Source organism: Panonychus citri, unplaced genomic scaffold, assembly GCF_014898815.1.
Source record: "Panonychus citri isolate SS breed McGregor unplaced genomic scaffold, ASM1489881v1 Contig00129, whole genome shotgun sequence".
Lineage (NCBI taxonomy): Eukaryota > Metazoa > Arthropoda > Arachnida > Trombidiformes > Tetranychidae > Panonychus > Panonychus citri.
This window is the reverse complement of record NW_026515534.1, coordinates 181,166-188,356: the sequence shown is the minus strand read 5'-3', so window position 1 is coordinate 188,356 and position 7,191 is coordinate 181,166.

Sequence of the window (7,191 nt, the reverse complement as noted above, 5' to 3'; positions counted from 1 at the left end):
TAATCATCTGTAATAATAAGTCACAATTAAATCAATGGGCCCCAAACTTTGTTTGCGATTAATTTACATTTTGTTTATTGTAAACTCATTTGAATCAATAGAAAAAGTTAATTTTGAATTAGATGATCATTAACTAGATCAATATTTAATGAACAAAGTGTTGATTGATATGGATTAACCAGAGAATTAGTTAAACAGTTTGATTAAATTATCTCCAGTTCTAATTGAATCTAGAGAAAAAGTCATTCGTTTCAAACAGAAAATCTTTTCCATTCTCGACAATTCCAAAGGTCTGATTAATTCAGCCTTTATCGACCTTCGATCATAGAGTTGAGAGGTGACAGAACCTCAATTTAGTTAAACAAAGATTAATGCATTTTCTATAAATGACATAAACATCGGAATATAATAGTTACCATACTGATAATTAACAATCTAATTGCTCAGAAGTGAGTGATCATCTCAAGAATGGTAGATTCTATTAATAAATAAAGTTTCAAACTTCATTAAAATATCGCTCAAATGTAAATTTTTTCAAAATTTTCGAAGCCCAAATACGACTGTGGTTTTTACTTAAGGGTAAAAATCGCTCTCGGTCACAATTTTCTATGAGAAGTTTATAATGGGAAATTTAAAGAACAATTTTCGTTAATTTTGGCCATGTTGGATCTCAATAACCTTACTTCAGATAATGATGAGCTCAAGTATATAAGATAATAGGTCAAAAAGATTAACTTTTGACGAAAAGTTATGAGTCCAAAGTCAACCATTCGCTTTTCAGGCCACTCGATTTCTCAAGCACTTCCACAGATAATTATGTTATTAGTAAACAGTTTGAACAAATATTTTTATTTTTCGATGCATAATGATGTTAATCTTAAGATTTACATTTTATGAGAAAAACTTCAAACAGAAATGAGATGATTGTAAAAACACAAAATAATAAGTAAAGGCTAATGAGATCAGTAAAATTTAAATACGTGAGTGGACTGTAAGAGCCTTCGGCTCTAGGGTTTAATTCCTGGTAGAACCGACATCCGGGAAAGCGACTATCATTGATGCGACGATGGTAAAGTTTATTAGCATTAATTGCGGCCAACTTATCAAAACCATGTTCAATATGTGAATATGCAGCTCTGTAAATCCGTCGTTTCTTATTGCGCTCAATATTCGAATGGTAAAAGTATGAACCTGTTTTCTCAAAATAGCGAACTTTGCTAGAATGAAACAGAAAATCGTTCCGTCCATTTTTGAGATACTTATGATTTCTAATATAGAGACGTTGACAAAAGAAATTAAAAAACCATTCAACGTAATCGGGTTGATAATCTATTGATCAATATATTTGATTCATCAAAATCAACACGTCGACCTCTAATGATTTCTATATAGGAAAAGGAAAAGCCATTAAATTGATACAATTATCGATTTAATAAAACTGAAAACTCAAATAACTTGATTTCTTTCTTTGAATTCTATCAATCGTATTCATCTGTCGTTATGATTTCATTTTGTAGTTCGTGAAAATGTCGAAAATAAATGTAATTGTAAGGCCGGATAAGAATGAATAACTCTATTAAATTTCTGTGAAAATCGTCAAAAGGAAAGTCCGAGGAGCAACTCAAGCTCATCTTCTGAAATGAGCTGGTGATATTCCCACAATGCTGAATATTGATAGTGAGGCTGATGTTACTTTATTTCTTCAGATCAGGTGAAGTTGATTTTACTTTTTCCAGAATTTCTTCGTTTTGACAGGTACAGAGAAATGTGTCTGTCACCAGTGACTGGCCTGACAGTTGTGTTTTCATGAACATTTACCGAATTATCCACGGTGAATTAACAAAGAATTATCATCACTTGAGATAATTGAAGAATCCGTTCGTATCATAATCACCTTCAAAACTATTCAGCGATATTATATTTTGCTCGATCTATCAGAAGTAATGTCAAACTGATTCAGTTTCCTCGACTTTCGATTTCGCTTGTTGACGATAACCAAACTTTAATAAGAGATTATTAATTATTATCCGTCCGTCCTCACAATAAGAAATATTAACGAAATCTTTACAACAAGAAAATGATATCATAACGACAGATAGAATAAGATTGATAGAATATGAAAAGAAATCAAGGTTTTGCACAGAAATGTTTTGTTATCATTTCGCAAACGAATCTATCAATTTAAATGACCTTCCGTTTCAATATAGAAGTATCAATCGATCGATGACCCTTTTGATGAAACAAATATATTGATCAATAGATTATCAACCCGATTACGTTGAATGGTTTTTAATTTCTTTTGTCAACGTCTCTATTAGAAATCATAAGTATCTCAAAAATGGACGGAACGATTTTCTGTTTCATTCTAGCAAAGTTCGCTATTTTGAGAAAACAGGTTCATACTTTTACCATTCGAATATTGAGCGCAATAAGAAACGACGGATTTACAGAGCTTCATATTCACATATTGAACATGGTTTTGATAAGTTGGCCGCAATTAATGCTAATAAACTTTACCATCGTCGCATCAATGATAGTCGCTTTCCCGGATGTCGGTTCTACCAGGAATTAAACCCTAGAGCCGAAGGCTCTTACAGTCCACTCACGTATTTAAATTTTACTGATCTCATTAGCCTTTACTTATTATTTTGTGTTTTTACAATCATCTCATTTCTGTTTGAAGTTTTTCTCATAAAATGTAAATCTTAAGATTAACATCATTATGCATCGAAAAATAAAAATATTTGTTCAAACTGTTTACTAATAACATAATTATCTGTGGAAGTGCTTGAGAAATCGAGGCCTGAAAAGCGAATGGTTGACTTTGACTCATAACTTTTCGTCAAAAGTTAATCTTTTTGACCTATTATCTTATATACTTGAGCTCATCATTATCTGAAGTAAGGTTATTGAGATCCAACATGGCCAAAATTAACGAAAATTGTTCTTTAAATTTCCCATTATAAACTTCTCATAGAGAAAATTTTGACCGAGAGCGATTTTTACCCTTAAGTAAAAACCACAGTCGTATTTGGGCTTCGAAAATTTTGAAAAAATTTACATTTGAGCGATGGCGCTTTTAATGAAGTTTGAAACTTTATTTTATTAATAGAATCTACCATTCTTGAGATGATCACTCACTTCTGAGCAATTAGATTGTTAATTATCAGTATGGTAACTATTATATTCCGATGTGTTATGTCATTTATAGAAAATGCATTAATCTTTGTTTAACTAAATTGAGGTTCCATGTCACCTCTCAACTCTATGATCGAAGGTCGATAAAAGGCTGAATTAATCAGACCTTTGGAATTGTCGAGAATGGAAAAAGATTTTTCACAGTTTGCGAAACGAATGACTTTTTCTCTAGATTCAATTAGAACTGGAGATAATTTAATCAAACTGTTTAACTAATTCTCTGGTTAATCCATATCAATCAACACTTTGTTCATTAAATATTGATCTAGTTAATGATCATCTAATTCAAAATTAACTTTTTCTATTGATTCAAATGAGTTTACAATAAACAAAATGTAAATTAATCGCAAACAAAGTTTGGGGCCCATTGATTTAATTGTGACTTATTATTACAGATGATTAAAGTAACAACTAACATTGACCAATTGGAATAACCTCAATCACAATTTTTAAATGAACAATACCATTTGTGAGCGATTCATTGAAGGTTATCACCTTTTTCAATCCTATGGAAAATGTAATGATGATGGTCAGGCTGTTTGTTTGATTGTCTTTCTTTTTGAGATCGCTTTTGAGTTGATAATAATCGTTACTTCATTCTAGATCTGTATAATTGTCTCCTGGTTATTTGTGGATATTTTCGCTGATTGTAGTAACTTTTGTCCATGTGAAAGGTCATTATTGTCATCGCATTTACACAAGAAAGTTGAAGTTTTCTTGGTGTTGTTGGTCAATCTCTAGATCGACTAATTTCATATTTCCATTTGAAAAAAGAGATGATGTTGGTCATCACGTTGATTTTGAAATTGTGAACACTGGCATAATTGGTAATAGATTAGAGCGATAGATGTAGAGCCGAGTCCAAAACTATGTTTTGTTCTTTCAGTTTTGTTTACTCAATCGGTTTAAAATGGCTGAACTTCAGCAAGGTCGCATGAAAAGCTTCAGTGACAATTGATGAATCACGGTGAACCAGCAATCGTCGAGATTTACTAATAATTGTGGCATCGGTTAAATTTAATTCACTTCCAAATAGAAACACAATTTGTTTCAAGCTTTATCGATTTACATTAACTGGAATCATAGGGTACAGGATCCATTGGTTTCAGAAGAGTTTCAATTTAGATTCAATTTAAGAGTGCAAAAAACTAGTTACAACTAGTTTTAATGAGATCTACCAGGTACCACCTCACATGGTACCTGGTCTATCTTATTGGTTGTTTTGTTGATGATGAAGATGATGATGCAAAATTTGAGAGAAAGTTTTTCTCCTCTTCAACAATAAAATGGACGTTTTTCCAAAGAGTACAGGGGAGACTGCAGACTAAAAAAACAAGAAAATTGTTCACAATGATGAACCAGGTGGAGCCTAAGAATAGCAAAACTGCAGCAAGTCAATGGAGATTTAATTAATCAATTTTCTAATTAATTATTATTCGTATGATTTTTAAGATTTTTTGCGAATAGATACTGAGCTTACTTTACGTCATTTAGTCCAAAATTCGTTTAGAATTTAAATAAAATACCTAGAGCGTTGACTTATCTGGACTAAACATCGCTTTGGCCTGATAACTGTAGATATTTCTAGTCTGTAAAAGTCTGATTTTTTGAAAGCGCATAAAAAGTTGTCCTTACACTCTTAATTTAATTCCTAAAAAGTCTACCAATGCTGAGAAAAAATGATCTAAAGTTTGGACTTTGAACGCGATTTGCTCGAAAACTAACGATCAGATCACAATGAAATTTTTAACAAACGAGTTCTTTCTTATGTGCCTACAAAACTACAAAGTTTCAATTCTTAACTCAAAAGTCCATTTTTTCAGCGTATTGACCATTCTTACTATTGACTTGTGCCTCCACCTGGTTCATCGGTGTGAACTAATTTTATCGTAAGAGGTATCAACTGCTCTCTCTTGCTATTACTCTTTGCGTTTTTCGGTCATTTTAAGTTATGAGAAATTTAATAAAAGTAATAATTATTAAATAAACTTGTGAAGTTTCCCATCAATTGGCACCCTTACGGGGATAAATAATTGTGACTTCTAATTATGAATTAAAGTATTAATCTATTATTGTGAAAAAGTGTTAAAGATATAAAATTATAATATCTAATTACAAATAAAAGTGAATCTAGTTATTGAGCTCTAAATCATCAAGGTGACCTTTAAAGTGGTAGTTATATGAAAAACTGTAAGTGCCTTAAAATTTGTTGATAATCAATAAAGTGAACTAATCTACCAGAATTTTTACCTTAAGTGAAAAGTATAGTGATATTGGTTATCAACCAACCCTGTGAACTAATTTAATAGAATTTTACCTTTAGTTTAAAGGTATAGTGATCACCGGTTATCAATCAACCCTGTGAACTAATCTACCAGAAATTTTACCTTAAGTGAAAGGTATAGTGATATTGGTTATCAACCAACCCTGTGAACTAGATTAACAGAATTTTACCTTTAGTTTAAAGGTATAGTGAGTATCGGTTATCAACTAACCCTGTGACCAAATTTACCAGAATTTTACCTTTAGTTTGAAGGTAGAGTGATTATTGGTTATCAACCAATAGAGTGAACTAAATTACCAGAATTTTATCTTATGATAAAATAGATTTCACCCAATAACTATTGGGTAATAAGAAAATCAATATTAAAACTAATAAATCAAATAAATTATCTATTATCATTGAAATTGGATTCAACCAAAATTGGGTATAAGAACTAATCCAGTCCTTACTGATTATCTAAAATTCCGGTGGGGTAAGTCGTTTGGAACTAAGTGGATTCATCAGGAATTGAATCATATTACAAGATAAGTATAAACCTTATTTGCCTTATGAATTTGAGTGAAACCATCAAAATTAATCAAAAACGATTGTTAATAAAGAGTTGAACGTTATCATATATAAGGAAAATAAATTAGTTAATCGTAAATTGAAAGAATAAGAATTGATCAAAGGTGAAACGTAATTCACTAAAGGTGAATCTCTCGGCCTATTGAAATAATGATAAATTGAAATAATGAAATTAAGAACTAAATAATCAAATAGAAAGAATCAATTCCAGAATTAATTAGGCAGATAATCAATCAAAGAAGTGATTAATCATTGAGTAAGAATGAGAATTAATTAGAAACTGAACGAATCAGACGCAGAATTAATTAGACAATCAATCAAAGAAGTGATTAGTCACTAAGTAATACCGAGAATAAATTGAGAACTGAACTAACCAAGTGCAGAATTAATCATATTCAATCATTCATCTCCTGAATTAATGAACTTGAATCATCTCCTGAATTAATTAACTTGAATCATCTCCTGAATTAATTAACTTGAATCATTTCCTGAATTAATTAACTTGAATCATCTCCTGAATTAATTAACTTGAATCATCTCCTGAATTAATTAACTTGAATCATCTCCTGAATTAATTAACTTGAAGAATCAGAGAATCAATAAATCAAAGGTGAATAAATTATATATCAATTAATCAAATTGAACTGAATCGAATCGCATTGAACTTAATTATCAATTAATCATTGAATTGAATTATCAATTAATCAAATTGAACTGAATCAAAACGAATTAATATCCAATCATTGAACAGAATCAAAGGAAACTTTATTATCAATTTATTACTTAATTGAATGAAATTGAACTGAATTTGGTAAAACATTAAAACAAGTATTGATTAAGAAAATGTGTAAGACCTTCTGTTGTTGGTTATGTTTTATATGCATCTGTTGTTGTTGATATTAATAAAGGATATTTTGAATTAAATGTTAATAGTGTACTTATCGATGAGAGAGAACTGAGAATCAGTGAAAAAATATTTAATTTTGAAATTTATTTCAATACAATCACAATAATCAAGTTATTGTGTTTCCTCTCTCCATTTATAACCCTAGCAATTTGGTTTATAATTAAATTAAATCAATTATACATTGAAACCCATTTCAAACCTTAAATGGATAATGATAATACTTTACCATTCCCGG